This window comes from Lutra lutra, chromosome 5 (genome assembly GCF_902655055.1).
Source record: "Lutra lutra chromosome 5, mLutLut1.2, whole genome shotgun sequence".
NCBI lineage: Eukaryota > Metazoa > Chordata > Mammalia > Carnivora > Mustelidae > Lutra > Lutra lutra.
In genome coordinates, this window is record NC_062282.1 from 57608602 (window position 1) to 57631337 (window position 22736).

Here is a 22736-nt window from a genome sequence, read left to right on the forward strand (position 1 = left end):
AGCAGCCGAGGCGGCGGCGGCAGCGGCAGCGGCAGCTCAGCTGCACAGCGAGCAGAACTGTGCAGAAGCGAGCACCGTTTGGGGAGTCCGGGGGGCGGGTAAGAGGGAGGAGGGGGAAAACCTGTCTTGGTCTTTGGAATTATTTTTCCCCTTCTTTCCCTCTTTCTTGAGGGTGTGTGTTGCCCCCTCGAAGTGAAGGAATTTTGCTCCAAAGCGAGCTGGGACCGAAGACTCTAGGCTAAGTTATCTCTCTATGTAGATGGTGTCAGGGAGCGAAGCTACTGACCGAGCCGCTGGTAAATGTTTTTCACTTCTTACTCTTTAATGCTAAAGGCTTTTTCCCCCCTTTTCTTTCTTTCTTGTTTCCTTTCTGTTGCTCCTCATTCTGCAATCGCTCCTGAATCAGCTGCAGTTCGCTTTCTCTCTCTCCTTGCGTTTGTGCAGTTTGCAACTTGTTTCGTGGTTTTCTGTGTATTTTTTTTTTTTTTTTCTCCTTCATCCTCAGATGAATGCTGGAACATTTAAAATCGGCACTTCGGGAGGTCATCATTAGTTGCATGAGTTTCAAGGGGGAGGGGAAAGATTGGTAGAGCAGACTGTTATTTCTCTGCAGAAGGACTGCCGGTTTCTCTCTAATGTTCATCGCAATTATAGCGATTTTTTTTTAGGATGCATTTTAACGTTGCATTGATGTTTAAGGTTATCCTTCTCCAGGATTACAATGCATTTTGACTCAGTTTGACAGCATGGCAGATGCCAGTGATTCCAGAACTACGTGCTGGCTAAAATATTCAAAATTGGGGGCATAATCATTTGCATTCCACAAGAGAATTTCTTTAAAATGCTGTTTTGCATCACATTGGTGCAGATTTGCAGGAAGCAGTATAATCGACACCACTAGTTAATGTTGCTTGCAAAGATAATAAACATATAAGTGGTTTAGTGCATCGCATTCTATCCTGTTCTCCAGTGATTGAGCTATTGCTAAATTTACTTAATAATAAATTTAGGGCTATGAAGAAGAACCGAGATTGCTGGTATTGTTTTATTCAGAATTGTGAGATGTGTACAGCAATTTCTAATGCCAAGCCAGCCTTCTCTTAGATCTTACTTGAAGTGGCATCTTGTCAATTGGGGAGGGGAAGGGCAGTTTCTGCCATACACATGGAATAAAATTATTTAAAATAGCCAGCATAATGCATGCAAATTGAACTCTAACTCTTTTCTTAAAAATAGAACTGATTCTGTAACTCTTGCTTCCAGGATCTGTTTTAAATATTATTTAAAAATTAATACACAACAGTTCTTTAATGTATTCATATCATTTAAGTTCTTTGAAGGGTTCTTAGCAGTTACTATGTTTCATTTGTTTTGCTCTTTCCCCCCTGAGTTTTCAGTTCCAGTTCAGTAGAAAAACTGAAGGGTCAGTAAGTAAAGGCAAATCAGCAGTTTAAAAAGAAATCAGTTTATAGTTGTAAAATTTCTGCTAAGCCATGGGAAAATGAGCTACAATACTGGCAGCATGAATGTAGAGAGGGAAGTCTGGGATAGAGTAGGTTGTATGTTCAGTTTGTGTATTACTATCTTCAGGAGTTCTGAACTCTAGACTCAAATGAGGATAGCCAGCTCAGGGATACTCTGAAGCACACAGATTTTAGAGGGAAAGTATTGTTATTTAAGGAAGCCTGTTTCTGCTTTGTGGTTGTCACATCATGGAACAGCAGTTACCTGTGTACGAAGAGTATGTTTGCAATGATACTGTTAAACTTTGTCTTAATGTAAACTTAACCGATGTTGGAGGAACAGCATAAAACAGTGCATGCAGGCTGTACAGGACTGAAGAACAAAACAAACTGTAAATTAACTCAACTAGTCAAACCCTCTTTTTTATAGAGGAAAGCCTACTGCAAGACACCATGCAATTCACCTGTTCTGGGTCGCCTTTGTTGACAAAAGCTTTTCTTGAAATTGTAGACAGGATTCCTGAGATCTAAAGCTTATTTCTTCTTTTGTAGTTTGCGGATGGTAATAAGGCATTTTATTTAGAACTAAAGCTCAGCTTACTCATAGGTCCCTTGAGATGGCAAAATTGCTATTTTAAAATATTTTCATGGACCCGTGCTTGCATTTGCCATTTTGATCAAGTTTTGGGGGGCAAAGCTCAACTTCTGTTAATTAGGATCACAGCTATCTCTGAGTGAAGCACTTGTTTGTCTGGGTTCTAAAGAAAAATGAATACGTACAGTAAGCTAAGATCCTAAGATCCCAAGTCTTCTAAAGCATCATGATTTTCTCATTCTAGGACCAAAACCAGAAAGCAATATACCCCATGCTGAGCAGCTGCATTATTTCTCTGGCATTTTCTACACACATGGACACAAACAGCTAACTGGCCAGGCTAAGGACTCATTTTATGTGGCCTGTTGGGCAAGATTTCTAACTGTTATATAATATATGCAGAGTGTGAGTTTACTTATGAAACATCACAATTAGCTTCTGTTTCAGCGTCTTCACTAGACGTGAAGATCAAGAGTACATTGACTTGAAGAATATACTCTTTCCTGCTGAGGTTGGTTTTTACCCACTTACCCCTCTTTCTACTTCTGGTTTCCCAGCAACTTCAGAAAAGCTTGGCGAATTTATGTTAAAGTATTAACCATTATCTACGTTTGGGGTGTAATGCCCAGTTAGATGACTAATCTATCAGTGGTATTTGTGATTACTCTCAAATGGTTCTGTGTGGCATGGTGTTTGTGGCCTGTTGGTGGTTCTATTATTATTGTTATTAAGTTTTCCATTGAATCTTAACTAAGCTTGTATTAATTTTCTGTGCCTGGTATTGATCTCAGGTTACATAGCAAAGTGATTCCATATTTTTGCTATGTTTGTTGATGAATGAGTTAGTTTACTTTCAGTTGGTGTTTGTATTGAATTTCAACATTTCCAGAAGCATGGCATCCAACATCATGGGGAGAAGGTAACTTGTTTTGGGGGGACGGTTATATAGAAAGAGATTGTTGGCTCATGGAACTTGACAGTCACTTTTGCCTGTATTATTAGGATTCCTGTTTTCATTTTGATCAGAGTGGAGGTTTCTCTGCACGTATGAGGTGTTTATTATGCTAGAGCTACTGAATGTTTCTTAAAAGTAATTGCTGTTTTTTTCATTGTGTAATTGAAAGGAACTTTGAACTACTTGTGTGTTTTTAAGGAAGACCTGTATTGACAAGCTTTTCCTTTGTTTCCTATTCTGTGTAGACTAATTGTGAGAAGTGATTTCTGGTGAAATATGGTCAAGGTCATTGGCAAGGGCCTTTTTATCCCTCCACACTTAAGAACTCAAACTTCAGTTGAAAAGTCAGACTTAAAGAGGCGATATTCACGTGAACTACTACCTCAAATGGAACTATGTGAAAAGTATATGTTTTGTCTTTCATTACTTTGTGTAAAGTAAAAGTTTTGTTCCTTGAATTACTGGATCTCAGTAGAGGTGATAGACTCACAGTCAGAAACCATTCATTCTGCCCTCACAGTGCAATACAACAGATTCACAACCTTCAGGGGAGATGGCAAGAACATTTGTTTTTCCAGGAGCTAGGGGGTTGGTGGGTATCTTTCGATATGTTCTAAATGGGAAGGGATTTAGCAACATTTCATAAAATGTGATATAGTGTCTAATTAGATAACTCATTTAAAACTTGTGAAACCCTCAGAAATTTTATAAGTCTTGTGTGGTGAGGGCAGATAGTAGCCTTGTCAAAGTATTTCTTTGTACTACTGGTTTCTGTTTTGCTTTATAAAAGGAACGTTCACATTGTTCAAGACTTTGTTCTACTGGTAACAATTTTTTATTAATTTGAGATATTTTTTCTACCAACAAAGATAGAGCACTACTTAGCATAATAATTTTAGCTGTGTTAAGATTATCCTGCTCTTATTTCTGAAAGATTTCATAAAGTTGAAGAGGTATAAATTTTTTTTCTCTAAAATTCACATTATCCACGGCCCCAGTCAACTTAACATATTGTATACCATAATGTGGTTTTGAACTTGAAATATTGCAGCTTTTTGTTGTGAATTCTTAATGACCAAAAAAAAAAAAAAAATGAAGTAGCTTGGAAAATAGTTTGCAAATAAAGTTCCTTCATTTTTGCTGAAAGACTTTAATTGGCCCACCTCTCCTAAGTGTAGGATTATGAGCCTTTTAGACAAAAAGAATTATCAGAGAAAAAGTAGTTATGTGGTTTTCGGCTGCAGTGTGAGTAAAAAGAGAGCAGGTGTTTCAACTCTTTTCATGTAAGTTTAGTGAATAGAAATAGAGACAAAATAATACAGTTGGTATGTTAAAATAAAATCTCTTTTCCCTAGTAAAGATTTACCCCCACCCCGCTCTGCCCCGGACAATATGAATTGATCTTTAATGCTGATGGAAGAATTGCCTGCATTCCTCCTCTCATCACTACTGTGTGGCTCCCAGCAGAATATTAGTGATGGGTGTTATCAATACTGCATCTGTTTAGGCAAAAGCATGAGTGCGTGGTCTGGGAGGACAGACATGATTTCTTTAAAAGTCTCAACTTCTCAGACCTTGGCTACAATTGTTTGGGGGGAGGCTTTGCTCTCCTTGGTATTTATTTAGATCACCTACGAGGACTCCCCTGTTTTACTCCTTTTGCTGATGTAGTTCTGCCACAGGTTATTGCAAATACAAATATGATACCAGATTTCTCAGTTTCATTGCTCTTATTACTGTATTAGCTGGTGAATTCTGAAATGCAGTGCAGATCTATCAACGTTTGGAACTCAGCTTTCCAGAAGACAGTCTGTTTAATTGTGCTGATGACTAAATTATTTAGCTGTATGGGCTCAACCCTGTTTTAAAAATATTAGAAATTTTGTGTAATCCATTTCTGTTATTATGGCCTTGGTAAAATACATATTTTTAAGTTCTATAAAAGGCAGTTATGGACCCTGTAAAATAAAGGACTTTATTTATTAATTTGGTTCAAAAGAGTAAGTCATTTCTTTTGTTTATTTAGGTTTCCCAGTCTTCAATTTGGGAGGCAAGGGCTAACGTTGGAGACTGTAATTCATGTAATGAAGCTCAGACTGAAACTAACAGTAACATACTGATTTAAAATCTTTAGAGAGGACAATTTGACAGAGGATTCTTTTGGAAAAAGCTTATGTTTAAATGTCATTTTTATTATTGCTTAGGATTTAACTGATACTCAATGTTTTGACATTTCTCCTACTTTAATTACAGGAATAAGGGTATACGTGTAGAAAAGAAATAGATCAGCAAGTGGAAATGATTTTGGCAAAGGTTAAAAAAAAATCTCATAACGTACAATAACCATTTCACAAAATTGTGTAAGCCGCTTGCTATAATTGTAACATGTTTTTTAAAAAGTGCCACCTCAAAATTTTGAATGTTAGAAATAGTCAAGTTATGTTCCTCAATTATTTCTGAGAATGAAACTGAACTATTAGAGAAGATGGCTATGTCCATGCATGTGGCTAGTTCAAACAATAAATATCTACATAGCTATAATCATAGTTATTATTAGAGAACTCACTGCAACAGACTTTGTGATCATAGCTGTGATAATGTTTCTAAACCATTTCAAATGTAAGAGTATATGGTTATGTACTGCACATTTCAGTAGATAATACTTAGCAAGAACATAGGCAAATTAAAGCTGCAGGAATGTATCTTTCAGTCTTTTTTTTTTTTCCCCCCTCTTTCAATAAGCCATTTTTGGTTTCTCAAGCCAAGTCAGATACTGTGCTCAGCTAAGAGCTAAAACTTATGGTAAGAGTAATTTGATGCTAACAGGACTTCTAAGAAAGTAAATGCAAGTAGGGGAGGGTGCTTGTTTTAAACAGCAAGATAAGACTTTGTTCTTTGTGTCACTCAAGAGTATATTTGAAAGGTGATTTAATTTTGCCTTAGGATTTATTCAGGCAATAATTGTATACAAATACCTGCTCATTCTCCACCTTCTAGTTGGACCGCCTCATTTTTACTCACATAGTCTGGTGTGACAGGACAACTGGAATTGGAGACCCATGTTAAAGTTTGGCCCTACCTGCATGGATTTAATGGAAGCACAGGGAAAGGCATGTGAATGGTGGGAAGAGAATGCAGACCAGAGGAGAACATATTCTATAGGTGGCTACTGTTTCCTTCTGGTAATAATCATGCTGCTGGTTTTATTTTTAGCCTCACCTAACTTCTTGAGAAGACACAAGCTGCCTCTCTGTATTTTAAACCTAGGAATAATAATGTAATTATTATAAAAACATTTCACAGTGGTTAGGGCTTTGCAATTTGTGTGACCTAGCATCTAATTTTTCTCTTCTCTAATCCTGTTTATATATCCCCACACATAATCAGACTCAGTCAGATGAAACCAATTACTAAGGGGGAAAAATCAAATTTATTTATTATATTTATTGGATGTGTCTGTTGCTTAATTATCCATTGGCGAATTTACATGTGGTCACAGAGAGGGCTGTGGATGAGTGTGGAAAAATGATCAATCATCACATCTCACAGTCCAGAGGAGGCTGCCAAGAAAACAAGAAAAAAACCAAACCATGAGAACATAGAAACCGTTATTTTCTCATTGCTATCAGTGTGAGGAACTAAAAACTGAAAAGTAAGCATCACCCCCCAAATACATTTGGCTTGACATAGAAAATCTGGAAACCATTGGTGATTACCACAATCAGATGATTTCCTCTAACAACCTGATAATAATATGAGGAAGAAGAGTAAGGTGTTCTGTAACACTTTGAAACAAATAATGACTTAACTGTTCAAAGGTGGGTGTTGGGAAACTGGCTTGAATGGTTCTACAAGGCAAATGACCAAGCCCACCCTTGGCTATGTCAAGGACCGTGGGAATCTGGGGAAGTATGGTGGGGTGGGATCCGGTAAGGTGAAAGGCCAGGTGGTGGTGGCAAATTTATTGGCCAGTACATGTAACTGTAATGAACACATGCTAAAACAGCAGTGAATTAAGATAGATTTTGTGTTTGGCCTTTGATGATGAAGACATACATAGACTTTTACTTTGATCTCATGTGTTTTTGTTTAAAAAAATTTCTTACCTCAACCCAAAATGGTTTTCTTCTCTTTTTTTAACCCCCCTCTAAGTTTAAGGGGACTGATCTTCACAGTTTATTTCTTACTTTTTCCCCACCTGCTCTCTCATTATACATTTTTGGAAATGTATCATTGTGGAAGTAGCTTTTCAAAACAGGTAATGACTGAAATAGGCATCATTTCAAGTAAATGTGGCAAGGCTAAATTGTTAACAGAAGCATCATCTTATTTCTGTAATTCTTCAGTTTCAGGGTTCACTAAATTTTTATAAATCTGTCCTATCCACACCCCAAAGGTAGAACGTGTATATGAACTTCAGGGAGGAAAATAAACCACTTTTGAACTTGAGGCATTTGGAGATTGTCTGCAAGGAGACACTGAATGAAATGTGTTTTAAGAATTGCATCACGCCATTAATGCGTCATTTAAAGAAGACAATGGTAAATTATGATTTATTGCTAATTACCATTTATTTGGGGATGCTTCTGTTGAAGAAGCTATTTAAGCATTGTAGATCATGCTTTTGTTATGTTTGGCTGCAGAGAAATTAAAATGGCAACATGAATCTTGAGAGTTGGGAGGGAAAGGTGGTTTTATACCTGTTGACTTAGCAAGAAAATATTAGAAGTCCACAAAATTTTGCATTTATTCTAATCCATGTTTCAAAAGTTATTCTGTAATAGATTTATTACAGAACAAAAGTTGCTGTCAGCAGGATTCTCTGCAGAAGCCAAACAGTAGCTAGATAGAGAGCCTGAACTACACTTCCTACAACAGTGATTTTTCACTAAGCTAGTCCCTAAGGCCACTCTAGGTAGATGAGGGGCAGCACTTCTTTTTATGTGATTTGTGTATGTTCCCGTAGATTGTGAAGTCTATTCCTGGGCAATTTTCAAGTTAAAATTGTGTTACGACTACCCTGAAGGTTGTCATTTCTTGGTTTTTCTCTTGTCAGTCAATTCATAAGTGTTTATTAATCCCCCGTGGGGTGTACTCAGAGTCGTACACATTTTGGGTGTTGTGTGTGTGTATGATTGATCTCTGGTCTAGAGGCTTACAGTCTATAGACTAAAATACCGTGCTATATGTGTGTGCGCGCGGGCGCGCGCACACACGTGCGCATAAAATAATGTTTTGATTACAGAAGTTAGTGGTTTTCTTGGTTTTTCCTTTGTTGTTTGATTTGATTTTGTTTTGTTTTGAATTACATTGCCCTGGAATTCCAAATGTATTTACTCTGAGGAAAGCATAGCTGCAGGCGAGGTCAGGAATAGAATTTCTCAGCTTTCTTTTCTTCCTTTTTAATTTTTTAATTCAGATGTCCAATAACAGACGTGTTTAAATAAAGAGTAAAGCCAGGGGGTGAGTATCAAACTGTGGATCTTTGCCGCTGTAAGAATCAGATCACAGTTAACATGTAGGTTTGAGAGTGAGGGCAAATTCTGATGGCGGTCATTTTGAGGATGTGCATGTTACTTGTGTCAATTCAATCAGTGAACGGATGAATGATTCCACGCCCCACAGCTGTCAATTTATATTTTTCATGACCAATGAATCAATTTATGATTTACCTTTCTCTTATGAGGGATTTTTGAAAAATGATAGGAACTGGAAAGGAAAGAAAATTTTCTTGTGTTCCCAAAATGCCATGGATGAAAAACGTTCTCTGAAGGAGTATTTGTCTCGTTGAACTTGAAAGCATATGGTGAATATGTAGTTTCAGAGAGTTAATTTTCAAAACTTACTCACTCTCTTTTTTTTTTTTTAAAGATTTATTTATTTATTTGACAGACAGAGATCTCAAGTAGGCAGAGAGGTAGGCAGAGAGAGAGAGGGAAGCAGGCCCCCCACCAAGCAGAGAGCCCGATGCGGGGCTCGATCCCAGGACCCTGGGACCATGACCCGAGCCGAAGGCAGAGGCTTTAACCCACTGAGCCACCCAGGTGCCCCTTACTCACTCTCTTAAATTCATCTTTTATCAATCATTTGTGGGAAGGGTAATGTCCTTGAGAGGTACCAGGTGAAGAGCTCTGAGAATCGGTGGCCCAGGAGGAGTGCACAGAGGCACTGACCCCTTCCCCAGCCCCAGATTCCTGGACTTGAGGCAGTCAGCTCTGACTTTTGATATCACTGGTCAGGCTCTTGATGAATGTTCATTTTTACTGTGGATTTTCAAGATGTGCATATCTCATTTCCAGGAAATCGTAGATAAACCATCAAAAGTTCTTTTCCATCCTCTGTTCCTTCCTTTTCCTGTTGATCTGAAACAGAAAAGCAGTGGTTGAAAAAAATAGGAAGGGTCTTCATGGACGTGTTCCTCATTTAAACTTTGATTCTTGGCTCTTTTCCTATTGGGTACCTGAATTTCCAAGGATTTATGAGATCACTTACCATTTGCTGTCGTGGTCCTCCTGGATGGGGAGTTTCCTAGTCTTTGTGAAAATGGAATATTCTTTACAACTCACAATATTGCAGGAGTTCTTAATTTATTTTCCAACAGTTTATAAAATTAACCAACACAGAATAAAAGCGCAATTTGAATTGTTATTTTTGATTGTGGGATCCAGTTATGTTCTCGCTTATAATCTACACAGACAAATCTGGCTAATGTAAACAGTAAAGGAATGTTAGAAGGACATTGGGAATTACACAATCACGAGGAACCATGTGGAACCAGGCACTTCAGCTTCTGCCACTGCGTATTGGGTGTCCAGCTAGAGCCCTCCACCTCCCTGGCACTGGTCTCTGCCTCTGCCATTACTGTCAACCAGCACTGCTACCCTGGATATGTGGCCATTTGTACCAGGTCTGGAAGAAACCCCTATCCTGTCTTCTGGGAGTCCCTAGCTCTCATTTCGCAGTTCCGGGCAGGTGATTTCCATTTGACTGGCTGCATCCTGATAAAGTGTCCATACCCAAATAACTAGGAAGTCTGGGAAATCCATAGTTTGTTCTCTCATGAGACAAGAAGACTTCAACTTCCAGTCATATATAAATGGTGGAATTCCCTCAAAATAAAAAATAGGAGGGGGAGCTGTCAACAAAACAAATAAATGAAAAGCCTCCAGCAAATATTTACTGTTATTCCATGAGTGACTTTAGGGTCTTAAGAGAGGGATAATGATGGTCTCTGGGTATAAACTTGAAAGGCTAGTAGCAGTGAGAACTTTTTTCTTGCTTAAAATCAAATGGAGGACATTTTTGGCCATAAAGGTGTTAAGCATAGCACTTTAGATTTTAGCACACACCAATTTCAAATGTTTGTTATGTAGACTTTATTTTGTTATCACCAAGTGCCATATTAAAAAGTTACCCCTTTGAATTCCATTCATGCTGAAGTTAAAGATAATTTACCTAAAATGAGCTGAAGTTTGCCTACGTATAAATATGAAAAGTTGATGAATGGTCTGAGAAGAGGGAAATGGGATTTGTTTTAAGTACATGTGGAGAACATCTGGATGTCTGTGTAATCACCTGTAAGCAAATTAATAGGAATTCTGGATAATAGACCAATTTTACTTGTAAATTGGTAATAATTGTGGTACTTGAAAGAAGTAAAACTGTATCCCCCTCCCCATAATGTAAACTCTTGAGGTTTAAATAGGTCTTCCTGGGACACCTGGGTGGCTCAGTGGGTTAAGCCTCTGCCTTCAGCTCAGGTCATTGTCTCAGGAGTCCTGGGATCGAGCCCCGAATCTGGCTCTCTGCTCAGCAGGGAGCCTGTTTCCTCCTCTCTCTCTGCGTGCCTCTCTGCCTACTTGTGATCTCTGTCTGTTAAATAAATAAATAAAATCTTTTTAAAAATAAATAAATATAAATAAATAAATAAATAGGTCTTCCTCACATAATTATGAGTAAACCTAGTGAAGCGTACGACCCATGCAAGTAATCCACATCTCTAATAAAACTTTCGCATCTAAAGGCTAGTCTTTTATTCTCCAATTCCAAATTAATATATTTATCCTCCTATCACTGTCTCCCAAGGATTTTGAGAATTAATTAGAAACAAAATCACTTTCAGTCCTTGGATGTTACATTCTGTGCTGAAAAAATATGAGATACTGAAGTGTTATTAATAATGACAAAGGTTCATCCAATAAAATAATCCAACTGACTGAATTCTCACATGGTTGGTATTTTCTAATATAAATTACTATAGGATTAGATAGTTAAATATTGAATATTGTCTCATTTAATGCAGTTCCATGAAATATTAATGATAATGATGATTCGCCAGTTTGGGGAATAGGGAGACTTTTTTTTTTTTTTTCTAATAGCTTTGGCTGGTAACATAATACATTTTACAAAATGATAATGAAGATATTTAAATGAAACTGAAGCAGGAAATAAATGGCTGCTGAATTGACAGATTTCAAACGGGTCAAATGTCACAAAAATTTTTAGTTTTTGTATTAAATAGTTTTCTCTCTATCTTGATGATACCACTGTGATCACTGTGGATAGCTTTAAGAATTTGTTAAAAGAACAGATTTACCCTATTAGGCCCTAGAGGAAGAGTGCTGTTGATGTTGTTTAGTTGGCATGAGGTATAAATTTCTGAAAATTGGATTGGGCTTTGAAGGAGGGCTGGCCGTGTTGAGTGTGACAGTTTGAAATAGGATTGTTCACGAAGCTTAAAAAAAAAAAAAAAAAAAAAAAAAGGAGGGGGAGAGAAGGAAAGAGAGCAAAAGAGAGGGAAAAGGGACTGGGGGGGGGGGGGCGGTGTGGAATAAAAGAGAAAAAGAGAAACAATGACCAAATAGCCCAACTAGAGACAGGCCTGCTTACAGTTGATTCGTGAATGGAGCAAAAAGTTTCAATTAAGATTTTTGTTGTCTCAAGTTTTTGTTTTGATTTTGTTGCTGTTTTTTTATTTTAATATTCATTGTTTTGACTTTCCTTCATTGATCTTGATTCTATACACTTATATCTCAAATCAGAGAACTAAAACTGGAAGATAAACAGGGTAAGTGATTATTGTTGAAATATTTTGTCGTGAGTACAGAATAAGAACTTATACTAGTGCATCAAATTGGTTTAAATCTTTTTTTTTTTTTTCTTTTTCTCCAGAGGGGAACTTTAATGTTTTGTGAGATGATTTTATTTGAAATTGCAGTTATCCTTGTTTCAGACCTAGTAATTTAACAGTTGAAAAAGCTCTCTTTTTTGTTCTGTGTAGCTAATGTATGTGGTATGAGTGAATACATTTTATTTAAAAAAGTGTTTGGGGATAGCATTCTTTTCGCAAACTTATTCCTTGATAAAGGAGCTGGCTGTAATTTGCCAAAATGACTGTTTCGTTTTCTTTAGTTGTTAGATAATTGCTCTTTGTATACACTGTGAAAATGTTCATATAGACCAGTGACAAAGCCTAGCAGATGCACTTGCAATTATCTGGAATTTAAGTAAATTTTGCATCTGATACACACAAAGCAAAGGCTTTGTCCACGCAGTCTCGCATAGTGGCATGTGGATTGCTGTGAATACAATGAGTAGATTTTTAATGGAAAACAAATGGGACTATTAGTAAGTCTTGTCTTTTACTTGAAAAGACACCCGCTTTAGGCATGGCTTACAACTTATTCATATTCATGGTTGGTTCAGTTCTAAATATGACCTTTGAAACTGAAAAAACATTTTTAAATGTTTAAAGCAAAATGTGTAGCTGTGTTTTTATCAGAGTCACATTCATAGATTTCTAGAAAAAGGATGGTGAAATAAATATTTGTTTCATATTTCAATGTTATTTTTTTCTGACTGTTAAGGAGAGCATTCACTTATTAAGAGTCTAAAGATGTAAAGGGGAATTTCATATTATAAATAAATCATGCTATAGATAAAAGATAATTACAATGTTACTTTAACAACCTCAATTCACAAGGGGGACTATAAGAAAGAATGTATAATGGGTCCAAATTCTACTTCATATTGTAAACAAAAGAGATCTAGCCAGAGGAGTAGTTTCTGCAAAAACCTCTCTTCCGAGTTTTGTTTGAGATTAATCTTAATTAAACACTGAGTGTTTTTTCTTGTTGTCAGACTTACATAAGTTGGGTATTTGAGGGCTTAATCTTTTCCCCCATACTTATTCTTAGAAAAATATTAAATGCATGGAGCTTCTTGGATTCTCTTAAAGGCCTTTAGGTCTTTGCCGGGGGAGGGAAGGGTGTTGAATCATTTTTACTTCCAGCGAGAGGTTACAAATAATTGGTCCAGGGGAATTCTTATTTTATAGTTTGAAGGTTCTCCATGCTATTCTGGCCTTTGAATGAAGCAAATTTCAAAAGTAACTCAGGCAACATAAAGGCGTGCCTATCTTGCTCACTTTCTGCTTTCTTCTCTGTCTAAAATGGAATCTAATAATAACTGGAGATCTTTTCTAATTCTTTTAAGAATCAGAAGCCTCCAGGGGGTCTAAGAGTTGAGTAATTGTTTGAAAAAAAAAAAGTAGATAAGGTAGATATGGGAAGAAATTTTTAAGAAGGAAAGGGAGAGCCTGACAACAGTATTTCAGGCTCCGAATTAGAACAAGACAGACCATGCCCGTACTGGAATATCGTGCCGACAGACTAGGCCTCCACCTTAACTGCTTTTCAAAAAACAAAACGTGAAACTTCTTGACTAAGTACTTTCGATAGAATTTCACAAACTACAGAACTTATGCAGATGCGCCCTGTTAGATGATCTGTGTGTTCTAGAATCTCTCCAGTGCTGTCCATGACCTCCTCACCCGCCTCTCCTTTCCTCCACCTTTGCTTACATTTCTTAAACTATCACAGGCTATCTTTAGGTTTGGAGAGAAACCAGGTACTTTCCTTGGTATTTAAGCAACTTGCTATTTTGAAATTCCCTTAGAGAACAGTGGGCATTTTTATTTCTGTGTCTTGAAGCATCCCTTTCCCTTTGCTGAAGGAGAAGCTGCTTATATAATACCCAGAAGCAGACCCTTGGGAACCACCAAACTATTTTATGGATGTTTTGCAGGAAAAGGAATGCAAGTGCTCCTGTGTCCTCCCATGGGGGGTCTCAATTTGAGATATTTGCACAATAGCAGATTCTCCTAAGGATAAATATATACAAATCCATCTTTCAAATTGAGTGGTATCGGTAGGAAGCGGCACCTAGGTGGATGAGAGCCCACTAATAGCTCAGCCTGAAAAAAGATTCTTGAACAGTTCCAGAGCCAGGACCCAACTGTCAGCAGAGCTTGCCAGGGAGACAGATGCTGTGGTTGGAAGACAGTTTTCCTCAGTTAGATATTGTGTTCTTGTAGATGGCCAACCATGACTCATGGGGGAAACCGGAAAGAGAGAGAGGAGAAAAGAAGAGTAAATTAATCATTTTATTAATCCCTGTTTAGAATTCAGTCATGTAACTAAATGTCAACCTGGTGAACTTTCCATGAAACCAGAAGGGTTGTAAAGAGAGTTGAAGGGTTTGAAAGTTATGCCAGGTGATAAAGGCGTCTAATTGAACCTGCAGATTAGATAACTGAGATCGTTTCGGAAGGATACCTGTGAAAAATAGTAATGTGGGAATTATTGAATAATCCAGGCTCAAAGAGAGCATGCTTTTGAAGGATTGAGAGCACTTGAATCATTTTTCTGTGACAGATAAGTCTGTTCTCTGTTCACTCTTTCTGTGTCTATGTGTGTTTTTATGTATCAAAGGTGTGTATGGGAGAGATAATCTTGTCTTCACTGTTCTTCTCTTCCTTCTTCTACCTCTCTCAATACGTATGTGATATGGATGTGTGTGTGTATGCGCGCGCGCGCGCGCGTGTGTGTGTGTGTGTTTGTATACAAATAGCATACCTATGCAGATGTGGTACATTAAGCCAGGACACTGCTATACCCCAAAATGCCAGCTTCCACATACATTTATCATTCACCATCTGATCTCCTAACTCTCCAACACGAGCAGTTGATGATAGAAGCGGACTATCTGTTGTCTGAAAGATAGGGAAACTCAGTTTTTGTAACTCCCTTCTGTAGCCAGATTGTGGGTTTCCTACAGCTTCCCAGAAAGGGTTAATATTGCAGGTAAGAGTCTTCGCTTTCCTCTGTTTTCCTTTTTTACACTTTGCTTGTTCCCTTTAAAAAGAAACAGGAGTTTGGGACAGTTTCCCCCATCCTCACTTGTTGGGGGCTGAGTACTTTAGGCTCCCTTTGAGCCAAGTTCATTGCATAGATCTACTCTGTAGGTCTCCAAAACTGGAATAAGTTATGTGTTTGAGAGCCTAACAGCAGCCCCTCTGCCAAATTTTTGATCTACCATTTTCTTGATAGAGTCCCAGAAGGGTCTCTTTTCAGATCTGCATGTCCTTCATGAGTTGGGATGGCGGATCGCCAGAAGGTGTGTGTTTGAGGAAGAAGCACGCTTTTATTTCCCCCCACAACCTGCTATTTGGAGGGCACTCTAGGAACTGAAAATCCCAGCTGTGGAGCCGATTTAGAGAGAGTAATTCACAATCGACTTGTGGAAGAGGTAGCCTGCCTTCTTGAGCCACGGTGCTTGTCTGGCCAATATGGAACTGTCGGAGATGAGGCTCTTCACCTGAGGTTTGCGTGTCTTTCACTGTATCTCATGTCCAGTCAAGTACTAAGAGATGAACCTGTCAATCTGTAGCACTCTCTGGAGAACTTTGGGGCTCAAAAGCCCTGGGTCATATTGATCCTTGAGTGAAGGTGGTTGCATTTCTTCTGAGGTTTATCAAAATAATGATGACATTTTTCATTTAGCTGTTCCAGACACTTATTTGTGAACGCACAAAAAGATGAACTATCCTTGCACACGCGCTGGAGAGGTTGCTGTATTTCACATTGTGTTGTACATAGTATGTCCTCGATAAATATCTGTTGAGTAAAAGCAATGTGGACATCTTATCCTTGTAGAATATAAGAATGGACTGTGTGGTTTTTTGTTTGTTTGTTTGTTTTGTTTTTAACCGTGACTGGTTGAATGACTTATCTTGGTCTCATGGATGTATATTGATATTTTATCATAATACTTTCTTTTCTCTTATAAATAAGGAAATTAATAGAGCCCTGAATTAGCTGTCCATCAAATTATTAATATAAAGATATTTTAAATAATTATTTTCATTCTTTATCCTTTATATTAATGAAAAGGTGCTACAGAAGTTATAGTGTAGTACTTATAAAAGTAGTAATCTTTTTGGCCTGAGAAAATGTATCACCACTTTCAGCTTATGAAGAGCAGGCAGTTATATCACATTTTTCTTGAAGTTAGGAAAAGAGCTAACAAAATTGGTATAATGCAGGTATAATATGAACTGTGGATCAATTTGGACCAAGTACCTGCTTTTATATACCTGTAAGCCAAGAATTGTTTTTATATTATCAGATGGTTGAAAAAACAAAAGTAGAATACAATTTAAGGGCCCTTAAATTTAGGTAAAATTCAAATGTCTATGTCCATAAATAAAGTTTTATTACAACACAGCCATGCCCATTCAACTGCATGTTTTTGATAACTGCTTCTGTCCTACAACAGTGGTGTTGATTAGTATGGCCCACAAGTCTAAATATGTACTGTTTGTCCTTTCACAGAAAAAAAGTTTGCTGGCCCTTAATTATGTTGTTTTGCAGTGGTTCAAGGCAGTGCAACAAAACCGGTGCTCTTCTTTTTAGAGGTCAATATATATTATTGGGTTTGACCTGTTTGGGGATTTTTGAGTTTATGGGTTATTGAATATATGAGCCAAAGTAAAATGTTGTGCCTAAATGAAATGGTGCCATTTCTAATCTTAGCTCCTGGTTTTACAGCAGAAGAGACTAAATATTTCCCTGTGAGTTGAGGAAGAGAGGTGTTCAAAGTATGGGCTTTACATTGGAATTTGAACTTTCCATTCTTTGTTTTTATGATCCTTTTCAGACCAGTTAGATTAGCTGAGCACCATCTTTAAACACCCACAGCTGTTATTCCTGACAGATTTGTTTTTTTATCCATAAAGTTATTGGGGGCATGTGTTACTCATTTTTATTCACATACATTTGGACCCCACCTCTATACCTCAAGCATATTTCTGGCCCAGGGAAACAAGCTTCACTCATTGTCATTTGCGAAGTATGAATGGAGGAGTACTGTGATATGTCAGAAATTGTGCCTAGCCCTGGAAATTAGAAAAATGAAAAAAAAAGAAAAAAAATCTTTCTCACCATGCCATAAAGACCTGCCCATAGTAATAAGCAGACACGAAATAAATCATTTTGGTGGGAGATGTTAAATAAAGTACATAATTACTATTCAGAATAAAAATAGATGCCGTTTATTGATCAGATGTTCTAAGCACTTTACATATACCACATAATCCTCAAAAGAGTCCTATTCTTTGGAAAAGGAGGAAACTGAGGCAAAGAGCTTGTATAGATCCACTTGAACATTTCAGTGATGGAGCAGAGATTGGAGTTCAGGCCGTGTTACGCCAGACCTTACTCTTGATCACTCTTCTACAGGACTCTCCCTGAAGTGCAAACAGCATATTTTATATGCACAGTATACTATGGGCGTGCCATAAGTCGATGCCTTTTTGTTTTATTTAAAATATAATGAATGAGTCAGAATGAGTAAGGCAGAAAAATGGAGGCAAAACGAAGGCACACCGGATATCACACACCGAGGTGTAGAGCCCAGAGGGAAAGTAATGGATTGGGGGGAAAGAGATGTCTTCATTCACTTGATCCAAAGCAGAGCATTGGTGAAGGAGAGTGCTAGAAACTGTCGGAGTCCGACCAGTGATGAGTCATTGATTTATCTAGCAAACACTTACTGAGTTTATGCTAATTACCAGCCACTTATTTCGGCATCAGGGTGGTAAATGGACATGCATGTTATGGTCAAGTGTGATAAGAGAGACAATAAGTAAATAAAAGAATAATTTTAGGAAATGATAAGGACTTGGAAGACACGAGGAAGCGTGATTTATGTACATAAATGTGTGTCTCTGTGAACACATGCAGAGAGCAGGCTTCTCTAAAGGCATGGTATTTGAGCTGAGACCTCCCTCGCAAGAAGGAATCAGGCACTTGGAGAAGTGTGGGATTATTTCAGGCCAAAGGAGTAGTAAATGCCAAGGCTCCTAGATAGGAGTGAGAGTGGAGGGTTGACAGGATGGGGAAAAGACCAGATGTGGTTACAAGGAGATTAAGGAGGAAGAGAGCGATCCATGGTGAGATCAGGAAGATGGTCAGTGACTAGACTGTGAAGGATTCTGTAGCCACAGTGAGAACACTGCAGATTTTATTCTCAGTGAAATAAAAATTTGTTGCATGATTTAAAAGCAGAGTGCCATGATCACATTAATAAATTTTTTAAAAAGATCACCCTTCCAGAGGGTTACTATATCTAAATTATACCTCAGTTCATCTGACTTGAAGAGAGTAATTATCAGACTTGTAGCTCCAAGGATTAGTTCATAGGAAAGAGAAGGGTAGGGGAATATGTTTAAATGGATAACACAGGGATATAATCAGCACAATTCTAACTATGTCCTGAAACTCTGTTTTCCAGATAAACAATAATGAACTCAGGTCAAAGTATGTTGATAGCAATATACAGATAGATAGGAGGTGGGTTTCTGAGGTAGAGTTTACAGTTTTTGCTGTTGTACTGGATGCAAAAAAACAAGGAAATTGTAAGAACTGAGGAGGACAGGTAGGGTTCTGGTTAGACCATTACAGTAAGTGGTGGCACCATTTACTGAAAAAGAACATCTTTGGGCGGGGGGCGGGTGCGGGGGCAAATACTAAAACCACACCTAAAAGTAATGGGGATCCACCGAAGGCAGATTAACTGGTGGCAGAATTAAGAATAAATTAGCAGGGGGCGCCCGGGTGGCTCAGTGGGTTAAGCCTCTGCCTTCGGCCCAGGTCTTGATCTCAGGGTCCTGGGATCAAGCCCCGCATCGGGCTCTCTGCTCAGCGGGGAGCCTGCTTCCCTTCCTCTCTCTCTGCCTGCCTCTCTGCCTATCTGTGATCTCTGTCTGTCAAATAAATAAATAAAAATCTTTAAAAAAAAAAAAAAAGAAAGAATAAATTAGCAGGTTGAAGGTTGGGGTCAGAGGGTCCTGAGGTGGAAGCCCACTGTGGTGATTCTGGTGAGAAACGCTGAGCACATTGATTCAAGTGATAGAAGTCAGAATGGGGAGAGGCAAGGGATCTGTAGCATACTTAAGAAGAAGAATCCACATGACTTAATTGGAGGTAAGAAGGAAGGAAAAGGGAAGGACACTATGGTGCCTTCAGGTTGGTGGTGAGCGCATGGCAGGTAGATAGAGAGTGAGCAGTTTTAATTAGGGCAAAACAAGTTTTGTAGGAAATAGAAGCCTAATTTTGGCCACCTGATTTTGAGATTCCTTTAATAATTATGTTGTGTATGGTTAGATGTCTAAGTCTGAAGCTCACGGGAGAAATATGGACAAGAGCCCTTTGGCAGTGTCAGCATGAGCAAAATTTCCCAGGTACCTAAAAGAGGAGGAGAGAAGAGGGCTGGGGAGGGAGTGCTGGGAAGCACCAACATTTCTAGCATAGGCTGAGGAAGACCAAGTGTGGGGAGAGACTGAAGAGTGATCAGGGATCAGGACCCAGTGAAAGTAATATACATTGAGGCAAGAATATTTTCAAGAAACAGGGGACTCCAGTCAGTGTCATGCATTTTGGAGAGGTCTGCTTGGGTTTGAAACTATCATTGGATTTGGTCATGAAGATGCCATTGTTAGATTTTACCAAAATCATAGTCAGTGGAAGGCAAGTTAGTGGGACTTCAGAATATGGAAACCGTGATACCTAATACAGCCAAAAATTAACTGAAACCAAATAGAGATCAGGAAGATCAGAGAGAAAGGAAACATTTCTGCCAAATATCAAGTGATAAATGTCCAGACCTATTTGAATTGTTAGCAGCTTCCTCTATCACCATTAATAATCAGGAAATTTGTTAAAATTTGCTTTATGATATTGGACTATTCATATGAAGATTTTACATTGTAAATCACATTTACAGTTTGATAACTGGAGACATATTTGAGAACAATCTGCAGCCAGACCTTTGTAATTCAAAAGTAATCTCTAACTACTAAATTCATTTGTGTATTTGTTGCTTAAAGAAAAGCCCACCAAAAAATATAGTGGGTAGAAGATTCTCTTTGCCAAAATAACAGATGTTTGGGTCATGTTACAGACTTTTTGAGTATATCATTCTGTATTTAGTCTGATTAGGAGCCACTTGATTAATAAAATGAGGAAAATAGATTGAAAAATTAAAAACAGGATATTTTTATACACAGAGATATCCCATTACCTTATACAGAGCTGGTTTTTGGAAGGAATAAATGGTTAAATTTATTTTAGATGCTAGTGCATAAATAAATGATTATGTATATAGGTAAACTTATTGGAACTCTTAGCTTTCTTCATAGAAATTTATTCTTTCCAAAATTTAATTAAGTGGTTTTAAAAGATCGTATTATTTACTCATGTAAAACTTCTCTAATCTGCAGACCTTCTTAAGGGAAAGTTGATTATTGTGTTTATTAAAATTTTATTTATGCTGTTGCTGTTATTTCCTGGATTTCTACTTTGCTTAGTACAAAATGACAGTTTAGTCCATCAGCTCGTTAGTTAATTGGCTTGTCATGTGGAGGTTTCGAGATAGAAATGCAGGCTGGGGGATGCCTGGGTGCCTCAGTTGGTTAAGCAGCTGCCTTTGGCTCAGGTCATGATCCCAGCGTCTTGAGATCGAGTCCCACATCGGGCTCCTTGCTCGTCAGGGAGCCTGCTTCTCCCTCTGCCTCTGCCTGCCATTCTGTCTGCCTGTGCTCGCTCTCTCTCCCTCTCTCTCTCTGACAAATAAATAAATAAAATCTTAAAAAAAAAAAAAAAGAAAGAAAGAAAGAAATGCAGGCTGGTGTGAAAGCTACCTCAAGTTGTTCTGAAATCCAGAAATTCCACATTTCTAAATGAAGACATTGTTTTGATTTGATAAGAAACTCTCAGGTTTTCACTTTATGGGTATACATTTTCAAGGAAAAAGTTTGGCCTCGTAGCTTTCACACGTAAGCCCCGGTTAAAGGTACTGAAGTTTGATAGTAGAAAGGAGATCACCTCCTAACACTAACAGCATCACAAGTTACTCTCATTTCCTTTGAGCTTACAGAAAAATCATTCTCCGGGCATTCATATTTCACATTTCTTATTCTCCAGAGTGTAGGCAGTAATCTTGGATCTTGAGTCTTGATTTCGTTCTCTACAGACCAGTACTGACCTGATTTACCGGGTTGGGGAAGTTACGGCGCGCATGAGCATCTGCCATTATACTTCATTGCATGAAAAGAACACTGTACGAGACCTACCGAAGTGGAATTAAAAAAAAAAAGAAAATCTGAACAGTAACAGTAATGAGAAAAACAAGTTAAATATCCTTTACTTCTGTATAGTCCTTGACTATGAGATTTAATCAAATTTCCAGGCTTTTCCAAAGCGGGCTGCAAAAACGTGCCTGTCACGTTTTATTGCAAACGTTGCCTTCCGCAGTATCTATGAGAACAGCCCGTTGCATCAAAAGAAATAACATTGTATCTGTGGCAGTGATTGTTTTACACCGCAAAGCACAGAGTACAAACTTGTTGTTAGCTGAAATTGCACTACCCTTTTAGGTCTCCCTCTCTCTCTCTCTCTCTTTGGTAGACAAATCTCGTTGGGAGTCTGCAAATGCTTATTTTATTTTGCTTTCTTCTGCTTTTGCCTTTTACGTATTCAGTGAGTTACTTATAGAAAGAGTTACTTGCTTGAGTTGATTTAATTCATATCATAAAAATTCTTTTTGCACTTATATCAAGTTGATTCTATTATTCACAATAATGTTTTACCCTACTTATAACAGTAAAATGATGAGGGATATTTTTGAACAGACTCTGTACTTCATATGAAAAAGAACTATAAAAGAACAATCTTTTTCAGAAAAATATCACCGGGGTAGGAGAGCCATTTTGGCTCTGTAAATCACTTAGGAGAGCATTTAGTTTAATCTCCTAAACGGGTAAATTTGGACCAAAAAGCAGTGAAACAACTTGCAAAAACATCTGTAAAACTTGTATTGCCTAAATGAAACTAATTATGAGATACTAAATTGCATGTTAACTCTTTATCTTTCAAAAAGAAGACTAACACTATAGTTAAAAATCTCATCTTGAGAAAAGAATTCAAATTATCAGTAAAAAGCAGTGTAGAGTAAAAAAAATTATAAGCATTTAAATTTTGTAAATAATCAATGCATAATTAAATTATAATTGTCTTATTACAGACAAGATTTTCTTCTTAAAAAGTAACAGATACTTGAGGTCATTTTGCAATGATATGGATTTATTTTCCCCTTAAAGTTCCTCCGCATAAAAAAATAAGTAAATAAATGTATTTAAAATTCTTTCTGCTTGGTGACATTTTTTTCCTAAAACCCTCTAGGACTCATTTGCAAAGCTACTTTGAAGTTAATTTCATGCAGATCTTTCTGATTTGTACTTGTAGTGAATTATTGTTAAACTAAAAGAAAAAATATCAGAAAAACTCAAATCATCTAAACTCATCATTTATTTCATCTTTTGTTT

General features: G+C 37.6%; 1 protein-coding gene across 2 annotated transcripts in view; it reads left to right on the top strand.

The window, feature by feature from the left end:
• TENM2 (teneurin transmembrane protein 2) overlaps positions 1-22736 on the top strand; it is a 1307492-nt gene that overhangs the window by 78833 nt on the left and 1205923 nt on the right. The window contains exon 1 of one of the 2 annotated variants that reach the window (XM_047731061.1): positions 178-296. The exons of the other annotated variant lie outside the window; for it this stretch is intronic. The gene's annotated coding sequence lies outside the window, so the exon portion shown is untranslated. Of the gene's footprint in view, positions 1-177; positions 297-22736 lie in introns of those variants that run through there. 2 annotated transcript variants of the gene reach the window in all.